Source organism: Pongo pygmaeus, chromosome 6, assembly GCF_028885625.2.
Source record: "Pongo pygmaeus isolate AG05252 chromosome 6, NHGRI_mPonPyg2-v2.0_pri, whole genome shotgun sequence".
In the NCBI taxonomy this organism is placed as follows: domain Eukaryota; kingdom Metazoa; phylum Chordata; class Mammalia; order Primates; family Hominidae; genus Pongo; species Pongo pygmaeus.
In genome coordinates this window covers 58,294,681-58,308,006 of record NC_072379.2, presented here as the reverse complement: position 1 = coordinate 58,308,006, position 13,326 = coordinate 58,294,681, and the positions used below count along the sequence as shown (strand labels likewise).

The 13,326-nt window shown below is 41.2% G+C and overlaps 1 protein-coding gene across 3 annotated transcripts in view; it reads left to right on the top strand.

Annotated features, from left to right (window-relative positions):
* Positions 1–506: 506 nt before the first annotated feature.
* The window catches only part of CREB5 (cAMP responsive element binding protein 5), a 415,375-nt gene continuing 402,555 nt past the window's right edge, over positions 507–13,326 (top strand). For 2 of the 3 annotated variants that reach the window (XM_054495795.2, XM_063667427.1), the window contains exon 1: positions 509–569. The gene's annotated coding sequence lies outside the window, so the exon portion shown is untranslated. Of the gene's footprint in view, positions 570–13,326 lie in introns of all 3 variants that reach the window. The other variant, XM_063667426.1, reaches the window with a different exon arrangement.

Below are 13,326 nucleotides of genomic sequence, written 5' to 3'. Positions count from 1 at the left end.
AGGAGCTGGACATCCTCCGGTGGGGGAGGGAGGAGCGTTCTGTATTTCTGTTTGCAAAGTCTCTTCCCACATCCTTCAGCATCCCCCTCCCCACCTCTCCCCTACCCCCATCCCTACACCTTTCAAACCCCATCAGGCCCTCCCCGCAGAAGAGCCCACGCCCGCGCCTCCTCCGTGGTCTTGTCTGAAACCATAAGGATTGTTTCCAAGCTGACTCACACCACTAATGTCAGGGAGCCGTGTCACACGGCGCTGGGCTCTGCAAGCTGTTGCTTGCGCAGTCGCCCCCGCCGCTGCCGCTCCCCGGCGGGTGCACCAGGGTCCGCGCGGGCGGGGCGGGGCGGGGTCGGGGCGGGGCCGGGGCGGGGCCTGCCCCCTCCAAGCGCCGGCCCCGCCCCTCGCTCCGTCCCTCCCCAGCGGACCGCAATGATTTAGAAGTTCAGGAATCCCACGTGACGTCACCGGGGGGGTGATGTAATGCACTCTAAATAGAATGTATTGTAATCTTTGCTCAGTCCAACGTGGTCCCTTCACCCGGGCTCCGCTCTTGCCTTCTCCACACTTGTTTGGTAAGTTCCTAAAAATACGGCTCGGCCACTTCTGGGGCTTTTGCATTTAGCCACTTTTGTTGCACTTGCCGCGGGAGCCATCTCGGGAGTGTACTTGTTTGCAGGGGTTGGTTCTCGGCAGCAGCCGCGAGGTTACTTGGTCCAGTGGGCAGGTCACAGGGCAAGGAGTAGGGAAGATGCGATGCATTTTTTTCTGGAGGGTGATCTGTGTTTGTAAACATTTTGGCGGACCAGAGGGTAGTCCGGCCCCGAGTGCTGGTAGACTGTGGAATTCGGCTGTGTCCTGAGGCCACCCTAGAGACCCCGCGCCGCGTGAGTGCCGGAGCGCTCGGTGGCCGCCGCGCCGCGCGCCTGGAGGGATGCTAACGTGGAGCCGGCGCCGAGTCCGCCCGGCGTGCGTGCGTGTGTGGGAGCGCGCGAGTCCCCTGACGAGGGGACCAGTTATGAATCGGGGGTGTGTGTTTGCCTCCAGAGACCTGGCAAGGTGCGGAGCCCTCCAGAAGTGCGGTCAAGCGGCAGCGGAGACGGCGAGCCAGGAACCTCCCCCCGCGTCCCCAGCTTCCCAGCGTGGCGGCGGAACCCCCGGAGAAAGTTTGCAAACTTCCAGCGGGCGCGGCGAGGACGCCGGGTCACCTAGGGGGCGGGTGGGCGCGCGCGCAGGGGGCTCGCTCTCCCCGGTGCGGAGCTGCCGCTGCCACCTCTCCCGCCGGGCTGCCGGCTGCAGCGGGTGGGCGCGCGCCCGGGGAGGGGAGGTCGCCCTCGGAGGGCGCTTGGCTTTCGCTCCAGGCGCTGCGGGCTGGAGAGCGGCGAGGCTCCGTCCGCTCCAGTCCACTCCTCCGGCCGCCTCCTGCGTCCGCTGCTTTCTCGCTGGCATCGTTACCTCTTCCCGGCCGCTGCCCCAAATGACAGCTCCGGCTCGAGCCTTGGCGGCGCCCAGGCAATTCCCAAGACCCGGCGGCGGAGTCTCCCCCTGCGGCAGATTCTCGGCAGAACCACTTGAACTTTTCACGAAGTTCTTAGAGGGGCAAGATGCGAAGGAAGGAACCAAGGAGATGTTTTCTCTCAGCAGCTGCATCCCGCTTCTTCTTTGCCATAGATTTATTTTTAAGGGGCGTCTGGTAGATAAAGCCCTAGACCTTGTCCACACTCTCACCCCCGTCCCCAACTTTCCCTGGACCAGTGCCGCCCCCACTTGATACTTGTTCAAGGCCGGGGACTGGAGCGGGATACTTGTGTATTTCGTTGTCAGTCTGCAGAATGGATTTTTATTTTTCCCTCCTTCTCTGACATGTGTCAAGGAATAAAGACTGGATACAGGTCCATTACGTCATTCTGCAGGCCAGTAAGTGTTTGATTAACGGCTTGAGCTCCTCAAAGGTTCAGGAGCTTAGAATGCTGACAAAGCAACTCTGCTTTGCATCCCCCTACCCTCCCCACAACACACTCGTGCAATCGCCGGCTCTCCGGGCATCTTTATTGCCCTCTCTTCCCAACCCCTCCCTCTCCACCACTCCCCCGTCTACACCGTTATCACTCTAGCCCCGCCCCCGCCTTTTACAGCTTTCCCTGGGGCAAGCACGGTCCCTGGAGTGTGGGTAAAAGCTTCTGGGGTCTGAGGGGACCACTGTACCTGATCAGCGCGCAATCTGCCCTTTTGTATTATTTAAGAAAGGCACCAGCAAGCCTTCTCCTCTAGGGCGAAAATGCTTAGTCCTGATAGAAAAGGCAAATCAGGAAATGTTTCCAAGCGTTATGATAATACTCTGTCCTCGTGGTGGTGACTTAGGAAAGCAATACACCCATTGTAAACAAAGTATTTCACTTTACATAGTGCCTGCCCTTTAGCAGAAGAGGGAAGACGAAGAAGCCAGGATGCTGACAAAATCAGGTTTAGCTGAAAGGATCAAGACTAAACGTTTCATTTCCAAAGTGAGGGAATGTGAGTCGTTGAACCTAAACTTCCATACAATAAATTGGTGCGTGCGTTAGTTTCTAGCTCTTAACCTTAAGTTTCTATGTTGAAAGAGGAAGTTGAATACGTAAGTCATTGAATTGAGTCAGAACCTCCGTATCTGGCAGTTGAAGTAAAGACCCTGTGTATGACTTGTTGCAAGGGATCAAAGTAAAAAGAACCCTTGGGGGGGGGGCGGGGGAGGGAGGTGTGCAGCAGAAATTAAATAAAAAAAAGTATTAACAGAGTTTTGGATAGAGGGAGAGAGGGGATCGGAGTGGTCCCTGATTTGGAGTTGGTGAAAACTAAATAAAGAAAAATTTTTATTGCAAATATGTGGGAATTTCTTGAAGAACACATGTTTTCTTATAATTAGATCTACTTTCTTCAAAGTGAAAGCCATGCTGTAGGGTAGGCATTTGTGAAACTCCTGTCTGGGGTCTAATTGACATCCTTCCCCAAGTTTGTGGCAGGATTTAGTATTTATTCACATCTAGAGATGAAATAGTGTAACCTCCACACAATATATGTGCATCGAAAATGTTGAACTTCTTGTTTGTGATGCATAGACTTAAAGGAAAAAAATGGCCCAGTCATGGGCACTGGAAAGTGTGATTAATGATCAGTGATTTAGTGATCAGTGATTAGTGGTTTTATTCAAACTGTTACCTCTGACCAGAAGCACACATCAGAGGATTAACAGGCTCTTTAGATAAATGCTCATTAGTGGAAGGGGAAAAGCAAAGATAATAGGCATGCACCCAGGGACAACTTTCGAAGAAAATCATTCCCGTCTTCAGAATAATAAGCTCTATTAACAGAAAGCCCTTTTAATTTAAAACTTGCTTTTATCTTGTAAATCAAAGTTAGATGTAAAAGTTTGTAGTGCCATTATAACCTAAATTTTCCCATATCCACTAGATGTGGATTATCTCAGTAGCGATATTTTTTTTATTTAAATAAACAATTGGACCTTTAGAGCAGCTGAACTCTGACAAGTTCTTAACTCCCAGGGTTTGAAAGTGTCCCCCCTTCTAGCATGGAGATTGCAGCTTGTTAACTAGATGGCGCACTGTTATTTGGTGTTCTCTGCTGCGTAGCGCAGCAGTATAAACTGAGCATGTAGCTGCTTGCGAGGTGTTCTTCAACATTTACAACAAAGTTGATTCTGTGTAGGGTTGGAGGCTAGACAGTTCTACAAATTTTTAGTCACATTTTCCATGTCAGTTAAATCTGGGGAGTTCAAGACTACTGGAAAAATTAGTCTCATTACTAAAAGAAACTTAGAGAACGAGGGAGGTACCAGAGTCTAGGAGGTACCTCTGGGTTGCAGAAGTAATTGTAAAATACCAGACCTGTTCTTTTTACTAAAAGGTAGTTTCACAATCTTCTGGTCTGAAATACTGAGGCAAATACTCAAGACTTATTTTCTTCCTAATCTTGCTGGTGAAACAGAAGTTACTAGAAAGAAAGGAAGAAAAAACTAGATTTGGTGACTGCAGGAAGCAACACGTTGCTGCTTTTATTCTACAGATAATGGTAAGGATGATGTTTATTATGCATATTAAACAGAGAGAAAACTTTGCACTTAGTTAAATAGAACCAATGTTGTATTTTCATAGATGGAATTCAAAAATGGAGTTTAGATTTTGCACAAAATTTTAATGTTGCTTTTGTCAGTTTCCTGGGACTTGTAGCATTTTATGTGGAAGGGTGTGTGTGTGTGTGTGTGTGTGTGTGTGTGTGTGTGTGTGAATAAGACTATTATTTCCTGGGTAAAATATGTTCAGGAGCATATGAACTGCAGTGGGGAAGCTATGGAGCATGTTAAGTAATGTGTCAAGCATGAATTCCCCTTTCCGTGAGGTTTCATGAATCACTTCAATAAGTATTTAAGTTTTAATAAGAAAGTTCTTGAAAAAGAAACCTAAAAATTAAAAAAAAAACAACAGTTTTCCGCATTCAAACCTAGACGTGTATGCCCCTGAAGGACGATTCTATTGGTTGAATATCAGCTATTACTTTAGTTTTAAAACTTAAAAGAAGAATAATAATAAAACTCACTTGTGTCTCCCCAGAAATGTTTCTCATTTTCCTTTGCTTATAGCATTTTATATGGATCTCTTATTTTTAAAACCTTACTGATTATAGTGGTTTTTATTTTTCAACTTCACTCATAGTAAACATGTTTGAAAATATCTCCAAGCCCACTATTTTTAATGTAAATTGCTGGTGCCCATAAATTGCCTGTCAATTAGCGGTCAGTCGTGACCTTATATAGTTTATACCTGAGAAGATAGTTTATTAGAACATTCCAACAAAAAACTGGAAACCGTGCCTTCATTTCTAGATCTCTGTTATGTCGCAGCTTTTATTTGAATAGGTGGCTAAATGAATGGTAGTTTGTCAGAAAGACTTTTCCTGTATAGATTTTCAATTCTAGTAAGTTGAATATTTTTGTTACAACGATTTGTCAGTTTCCCACACCTGCACTTTCAAAACCAATCAATCATGGAGTTTCCATGATGGCAAGTTCCTAGGCTCCCAATTTCTTACTATAATCTACTTTTTAGCAATGAGGTATCACTATCCTATAATATTTTCTTGTCATTGGAGTTTACTTCTTACTAAGCTAAAATTTATTTTGTGGGTGTGTAATGTTCACTAGATCACTAAGATGTGAACTTTGTATTTGTAGTTTGTTTTCTTCTGGTTATGTTGTTGGATTAAAATTGGGATTTGAGTGGACTTATTATTTTTCTCATCTTTTCTTTCTTCTCCTTCTCTTTCTCCTTCTTCTTCTTCTTCTAAGCAATGCCGTTAGTCACAAAATTAATGTGATCCTGGCTGGTGTTTCCTATCTATATGCTTCTTTTGCTTCTTACAAATTGGATTTCTACAGCAATTTAAGGTCTTTTTTTAGAGGCAGCTTTCTTGGATGAAGATGGAACAGTGATCTCAGTCAATTCATTATCTTGTCCACTTTGACTACCAGCTGTATTATGGGAATCAACCAATGCTTAATTAGTGTTTAAAAATTTAAATCTATGACTATTTCTCTGAATTCTATTTAAGAAAATTATACAATTGAGATAAGGTAATAAACTGAGGGGCAATTTCCTTAAATATCTAAGTGTGAGGAAGAAGCACTTTCAGATATGCTAAACAGACTTAAAGACACAGAAGACCTTTCTGTGTTGCTATTTGTAAACTAAGTAAGCTATCTATTTTGTGGCAATGCTTTAAATAGAAAGTCTGGCACTTTAAAAATGACATCATGTTTAATGTTTTCACTAAAGAATTATTACATTTCGTAATTAGGAAAAAAATGAGCAATTAGTGTTTTTTGAGTATCCATTAGTATTCCATTGTTGAGAATCACAAATCATAGATTTAACATAGGATTTTTTTTTTTAATAAAAAGAGAGAAGACTTTTAGAAATTTCCAGATAGTGATAACACTCTTCCAGAAACCCCACTAAAATTTTTGAAGCTCTTATTGAGGTACTCTGGGACTTTCACAGTAAAAGATAAAGTTTAGGATAAATTCTTGAATATATAAGATATTATATTGACATTTCAATATTCCTTTTTTCCAAGTTCACTGTATTGCCTTCCCCCCACCCCCCGAGAAATAGATCAGAATCAGTTTATCACTTTAAAAATATGTATTTCAGCTGCCTTCTTCTATCTCCTTAAGGTTACATTTCTGATCTTAACCCTAAAAAGATTTTAGGATTTCAATCCTTAACAAGGATTGAAAACTACCAGGCTGTCGTTTGACTAGAACTGATTTTAGAGGGAGTTCCTTTAGGCCTAGAGATTCTGATGGTGAGATACAAAGGCTTATGGTTTATGCGGATGGTAGGGCTAGGGGAGAGCCTCGGATTGATAGACCAATTTTTCATTTTACAGAAGAGATCCCTGGCTCACCCAAGGCCCAGAGCTAGAGAGAGCCAAACCAGGCTGAGAAGCCTGGTCCCTGCCTCCAGGTCGGGTGCTCCTGCCATAAATGCCCTTGTCAGGAATGGGGCATAACCCATGACTTTGTATCCTTCGCTCTTTTCAAGCCTTTTGATGACTAATCTTTCAAAGACAAATTTTTATCAGCTCTTTGGAATGAATACCTTAATCATAAAAACTGTAGTTTCTATTTCATTTATTCTTATATAATATCTTCAATGTTATTTTTTCTAATAAGGGCCTCCTTAATTAATTTTAACTTAAATTCTCCTTTTTTCATCATTATTATGAGACATACCCTGTAAAACCACACCATCCAGATTTCATTTGAGAGTAAAAACCAGGCAGGACTAAAAATGGTCTGAAAGACTGTCTCAAGAACAAGGCAGTGACTTTCTCTACTTCCTGTCTTTTCTCTATCATCTATGAGGATGGGATCTGAAATATTATTTAAAGTTAAAATAAATAACCTTTTTTGTCAAATAGAGAAACGGGTGATGTTTTCACTCTAGAAGGTGTATTTTTGCCTAGGATCTGTCTGTAATACATTATCTTTCCAGATGGATATATATGAGTGTGTTTGGAGGTGATGAGAAGTGAATTGAGTCTGGAAGTATGTTCTTTGAGGTTTGACTGGCAAAACTTGATCAATCATAACTAAAAAAATTCATGCATGCAACACAGAGGGCTCTAGAGCACCATACATTTGATTTAAGATGATATTTAGGCTGTACTGTATTTAAGATGGGGAATAACAATGTCTAAATAGAAATCCTGAATGCACCTACTGTATGTGTTGTTTGGCCTCACCCACAGGTTTCCTCTCCAGCTGTTTGCATGAGATTTTATATCAGAATTCAGGTCTCTTTTTTACTCTTTTATTACACTGAGGAGCTCCTGTGTTGCAGGCATGATTTCTCAAATATAACACATTTCAGCCAGTTTTATGCAGTCCTCTCTCTGTTTGCTTCCTAAGGGGGAAAAATACATGCAACAACAACAAAAAATCTTTGTTTTTGTTTGAATTAGCTGACTATTAGAAGAAATACATGTAATCTCTATTTGCCAGATCTGGTAGGACCATTTCACTTTATCAAAACAAGGTTTTCTCCTTTAAGTAAGTTGGCTTCTGACTGGCCAGGTATTAATTCATGCATCAGACAGTAGAAGGCATTGGGATAAAGTCTGTTTCCACCAGGGTATCTAGCTATGGTGTGGTGCACCATTATGGAGGGTCTGATTTGCCTCACTGCAATGACAACAGTGTGCAGAAAAACACTGACTCCTAGGAGGAGAAACAATATTATAGGCTCAAGCTTCTAAAATCATATCAGGGAATGATCCTGTGTCGAAGGTGACTGTCAGAACGCTGGGGGCCTCCAGGGTCATTTTCTAAACTACAGCATGACAAAATGTTCTTTGTCTATTCTCTGCATTTTCCTTCTGCTAGTGTTTCCCTAGATTCATTTTTTAACATCCATTTCAACTACTCTGCCTTGATGAATAATCCTGCAGTAACAAGTCACAAATGTGTACACATCAGAGCAGGGATATTTTTCCATAAGGAAAATAGATTTTTATATCAAATCTTAGAAGAAACAATTAGCAAAACAAAAGCGGGAAAGAAGAGTTGAAATTTGACTGATGGCATAACAAGCTCTGTCCGTTCGTGGCTCTGCAACAATGAGAAGCCTGAGACTGGAGGAGGGACGCAATCCCCAGAGAGCTGCCTTGAGCTTATTATGCTTCTCTGCCTCAGTTTCTTCATTTGTGATGAGAATGTCGGGCTCACCCAGCACTGTCCAGTAGTGAGAGCCACAAATGTGAGCCACATATTTCATTTTAAATGTTTCAGTAGCCGCATTAAAAAGGTTAAAAAGAAACAGGTGAAGTCATTTTAATACCACTTTGATTTAACCTGATATATCCAAAATATTGTCATTTAAACATATAATCCGTATAAAAATGTTAATGTACTACTTTACATTCTCTCTCTCTCTCTCTTTTTTTTTTTTTTTGGCACTAAATCTTTCAAATCCAGTGTGTATTTCACAATTACAGCGTATCTCAATTTGGACTAGCCACATTTCAAGTGCTCAATACCCACGTGTGGCTAGCGACTATGGTATCAGACAACACAGGGTAAATCAGTGGTTTATGATCCTGGCAGCCCAGTAGTACCACCTGTGGAACTTATTAAAAAACACTGATACCCTTCCACTCTGACATTCTGATTTAATTGGTTTGGGGTGAAGGCCTGGGCCTCTGCATATTTTAAAAGCTCCACAAGTGTTTCCAATGTGTAGCAGAGGTTGAGAACCACGGTTCTAACTGATCTCTAAGGAATCTTCTACTCTAATATTCTATGATTCTATTTAAGGAAAGGGATTGCAGTAAAGCGTTCATTCAGAGTTCAAGGGCAGCAAGCGGTTGTTACAAGCATGCTGCACCCTGCAACACATATTTAAGAAAATATAACTGATAAAGATTAAAATTTACAGAATGAATAACTTAGACGATAATTCTTTGCACCACAAATGGGCTCTGTTTTGTGTAACTTTCAAATGTGTGTGTTTTAAATGGTCTGCTTCACTAGAAATCTTAATTTAGGATTTGATTTACATGTAGCCTCGTAGAAACCCTCAGTTTTGGAAAAGGTCAGGATCCTCACATTTCAGTTACAATATTTTGCCAGCTTACTCTTTTGCCCCAGATACTTGCCTTTAGTTGTTTGGGGAGGGAAATTTTTACTCCAATTGAGACATCTGGATCCCCCAGAATTTTCTTCCCTCCAAGCTTTTAACAAACTTGTGTTATTGCCTAGACCAGATTTGCTCATGTCAAGATGTTAGTTATAACCTCCTAGACTTAAGGTATTCATTTTTATTTATCACCTTTTAAAATATTAGAAGAATCAATGTTTTTCAATGCGCATCAGAATGCTTTATTTTAACATACCTGTTTTTTATAATACACCAGTCTGTGCATTCGCTAAAGGATGTAAAAAGTATAAAATAAAAAATAATTTCCAAACTCCTCACGCACCTTCTTGCGAAGTCTACAAACAGAATTGTTCGTGGAGGGGAGGAGAGACATTGGTGTCAGCCTCTTGTGACTTCATGCTGCAGACAGCCTCTGCATCCCCAAATTCATGAGTCATTTCACTCTGACCCCCTCTCTCCTTATCCCCTGCAGAGCCATCTATGTCCAAATACATGTCTATTTGACCACATCGCCTTTAAAGCATGACTATAAACTAGTTTTAAATATAAAATTACATGTTTTTCTACATTTTGTGGTGATATTTGTGTTTTCTGTAATGTCATTCATTGGAAGAACGTTAGCCTTCATTTATTAACACATAGCTCTAATCCTCATTTTATAGATGGGAAAACTAAGAGATTGCCAAGGCTAGGGATCCTGCTCATTGATTAGATGGGTGGTCGGTATGAGAAAAGAGCTCAAATTTATTAGTGCCATGTATTCCAGATATTCCAGATAGAAGCACTGCTTTGGGTTGCTTCCAGGTAGGGATTTTCCAATTGCTTGTACTATTGCACTTGTCTTTGTATTTATAAATAACATTCTTTCGGATGCTTTCCCATGCGTTATTTGCAGTTAAATGGTTTCCTTGCTAATACCTCTTACTTTCCAGCTTCAGGCTACATGTAGCTGGATTGATTAGTAAATACATAAGGATATATTAACTTCTTAACATGGAATCTGTTTTAAAAGTTGCATGGAGACATCTGTTGCAAACTGTGTTTTTGGTAGTATCCAGGGAAACTTTCTCTCAGGCTACTTTGTGATTGACTGTTAAAAGGATTGTGTGGAGAGACAATGAGATTAATGATGTAAGTTACTCATCTGTTTTGGGGATTGAAGGCAAAGGCCTGTACGGATTCATTTGTTGAGCAAGATAGACTCTAGCCCTAGCTCCTAAATTATCTTTTATAAAACACTTTAGCCCTTGTCGTGCCAATGTACTGTCTTCACACTTGGTCTGGAGCCATCTGTGCTTAAGTATTTGGTTTTTGTTTTCTCCTAATAATGATGATATGTTGGGCTTGGCCATTTGCAGTCTCTGCCTGCATTTCTGTGTCTTTGATGGGTGAGCTATTGATTAATAGTGCAGTTTTTGACCAGTGCCAGGGAGCGATTATTTTGGATTCTTTCCTCCAAGCATCATGCTAAATTTAAAGCAATTTTAATATTCATACATAAACATGCTTACGGTATTTATGCTTATATGAAAATAAATATGTACATAAATAAAAACCTGGGCCAGTGAGGACCAGAATGTTAGTAGGGCATACACTTGCAAATGTGCTTATCATCTTTTTTAGGATGCCCATGGACACATTGTGACTCCTATTGGCCAAATATCTATTTGTAACATTGATTCAGATACGTATTGTTGATTAAAAGATATTATGAGATTAAAAAAATTGAAACCATATTTAAGACACTCCTTTTTTCTAAGAAGGCCTGTCTAAGCACACATTGTTTACAATTTTGTCCTCCAGTTTTGCAAAATCGGATGACTAACAACCACCATTCTTAGGGTTGTGCTGTGTTGACGTCATCAAAGATGAGGGTGCAGTGTTTTGGCACCGTGAAGCAGCATGTAATTTGAAATTGTACTTTTTGCTAAACACCCATGCTGATCTCCAAACCATTCAAACACTAAAAAACCAGAACAAAACAGTAATGTCTGCTGATTGGATGGAGGCAGCATGGGCAAAGTACAATTTTTTTTTTTCATGTGCTTTGGAAGCGCTTACAAAAATCAGGGAGAAAAAGAGTACGTATAATTACTTGACATGCCCTTTGGAAGGGACATTCTTAAGACAGACAGGTTGAGTCTTTAACCTAAAGTTCATTTTTATCCTTTCCAGGAAATGTGCTTTCTTTCTTTTTTCCTTTTTTTAAGCACAAACGTGGTTGTATCTTTAAAAGGAAGGCTTAAGAGTAAATCATGTGGCTGCTTTATCTTTAGTTAACATTTAGAAGATATTTTAGGAGATCTATTTAGGAAGTCTTATATTCCTTCACATAGTTGTAGTTATTTAATGCTTGTTTAAAAACACAGGGGGTTCTGGAGATTGGTTGCACAACAGTGTGAGTATACTTAACACTACTGAACTGTATACTTAAAAATGGTTAAGGTGAGGCCGGGCATGGTGGCTCATGCCTGTAATCCCAGCACTTTGGGAGGACAAGGCAGGAGGATCACTTGAGGTCAGGAGTTCAAGACCAGCCTGGCCAATATGGTGAAACCCTGTCTCTACTAAAAATACAAAAAATTAGCTGGGCATGGTGGCGCACGCCTGTAGTCCCAGCTACTCGGGAGGCTGGGACAGGAGAATCGCTTGAAGGCAGGAGGCAGAGGTTGCACTGAGCTGAGATCGCACCATTGCACTCTAGCCTGGGCTTTGCAGCAAGACTCCATCTCGAAAACAAAAAAACAAAAATGATTAGGGTGGCAAATTTTATGTTATATATATTTTACCACAGTTATAAGAAATGGGGAAAAAGTTAGCTTGTACCCATTCTCCAGATGGGGGAAAATAGAATGTACAGACCATTTGTTTCAAGTTAGATGCATCCACTTTAATTTTTTTTTTAATTTGCATTCACTTATTTCAATAGCTTTAGGGGTACAAGTGGTTTTGGTTACATAGATGAATTATGTAGCAGTAAAGTCTGGGCTTTTAGTGCATCTCTCACTGGAATACTGTACATTGTACCCACTAGGTGATTCCTATTCCTCACCCTTTCCCACCTTTCCCCCTTCTGAGTCTCCAATGTCCATTATACCACTCTGTCTGCCTTTGCATACGCCATAGCATAGCTTCCACCTATAAATGGGAACATCCAGAAATTTGGTTTTCCATTTCTGAGTTACTTCACTTAGGACAATGGCCTCCAGTTCCATCCAAGGTGCTGCGAAAACATGATTTCATTCTTTTTCATGGCTGAGTAGTATTTCATGGTATATATATACCACATTTAAAAAATGTTTTACTTCCATAGGTTTTGGGGGAGTAGGTGGTATTTGGTTATGGAAGTAAGTTCTTTAGTGGTGATTTGTGAGATTTTGGGGATGCATCCACTTTACTGTCATAATGGGAAGGTCAAAAATCCAAACAGGACTTTTGCACTTTGGGATAATGTAGACAGACGATATTGGTATGTGTGTGATGTGATTTTGACACATAGGAGAATCCAGGGTAGCTAAAAGCTAGGCACGTAACACTGCATGCCTCTTTTCTTGCTTGGATCTGGGTGAGCCCTGTGTGTAGAAAGCTGTATCATTCCATTTGAAAATGCATTTGACGTTATTTGAGCAGTTTTTAAGAAATTTACTTGATTGCCTTTAGCACCATATATATGGTATATATATACCATATATATATATATATATGCCATATATATACCATATATATAGGCATATATATATATATATAGAGTGTGTGTGTGTGTGTGTGTATATATATATATATATATATATATATATACACTCAACTGAGATCAATGAAAAAATCAGGCAAAGAAGCCTTGTAGTTTATGTCAGGGAATGTAAACCCACACTTCACAGTAACACTGACCAATGAGAAGTTGTTTTGTGGGGGACAACCTGGGAGTTGAAAATGTTGGAGACAGATCACAGGGGGAATGGTGGAGGAAATTAGAGATATTTGACTCAGAAAGGAGGAGGCCCAGGCTTGTGCATAATATCAAGAAACAGTCTGTGGACAATAGACTGTCAGGATGACCAGTCTGTTGTCAGTCTATTTAAGTCAGAAATAGTATCCTATTTCTGTGTTTGCTGTGTGGAGA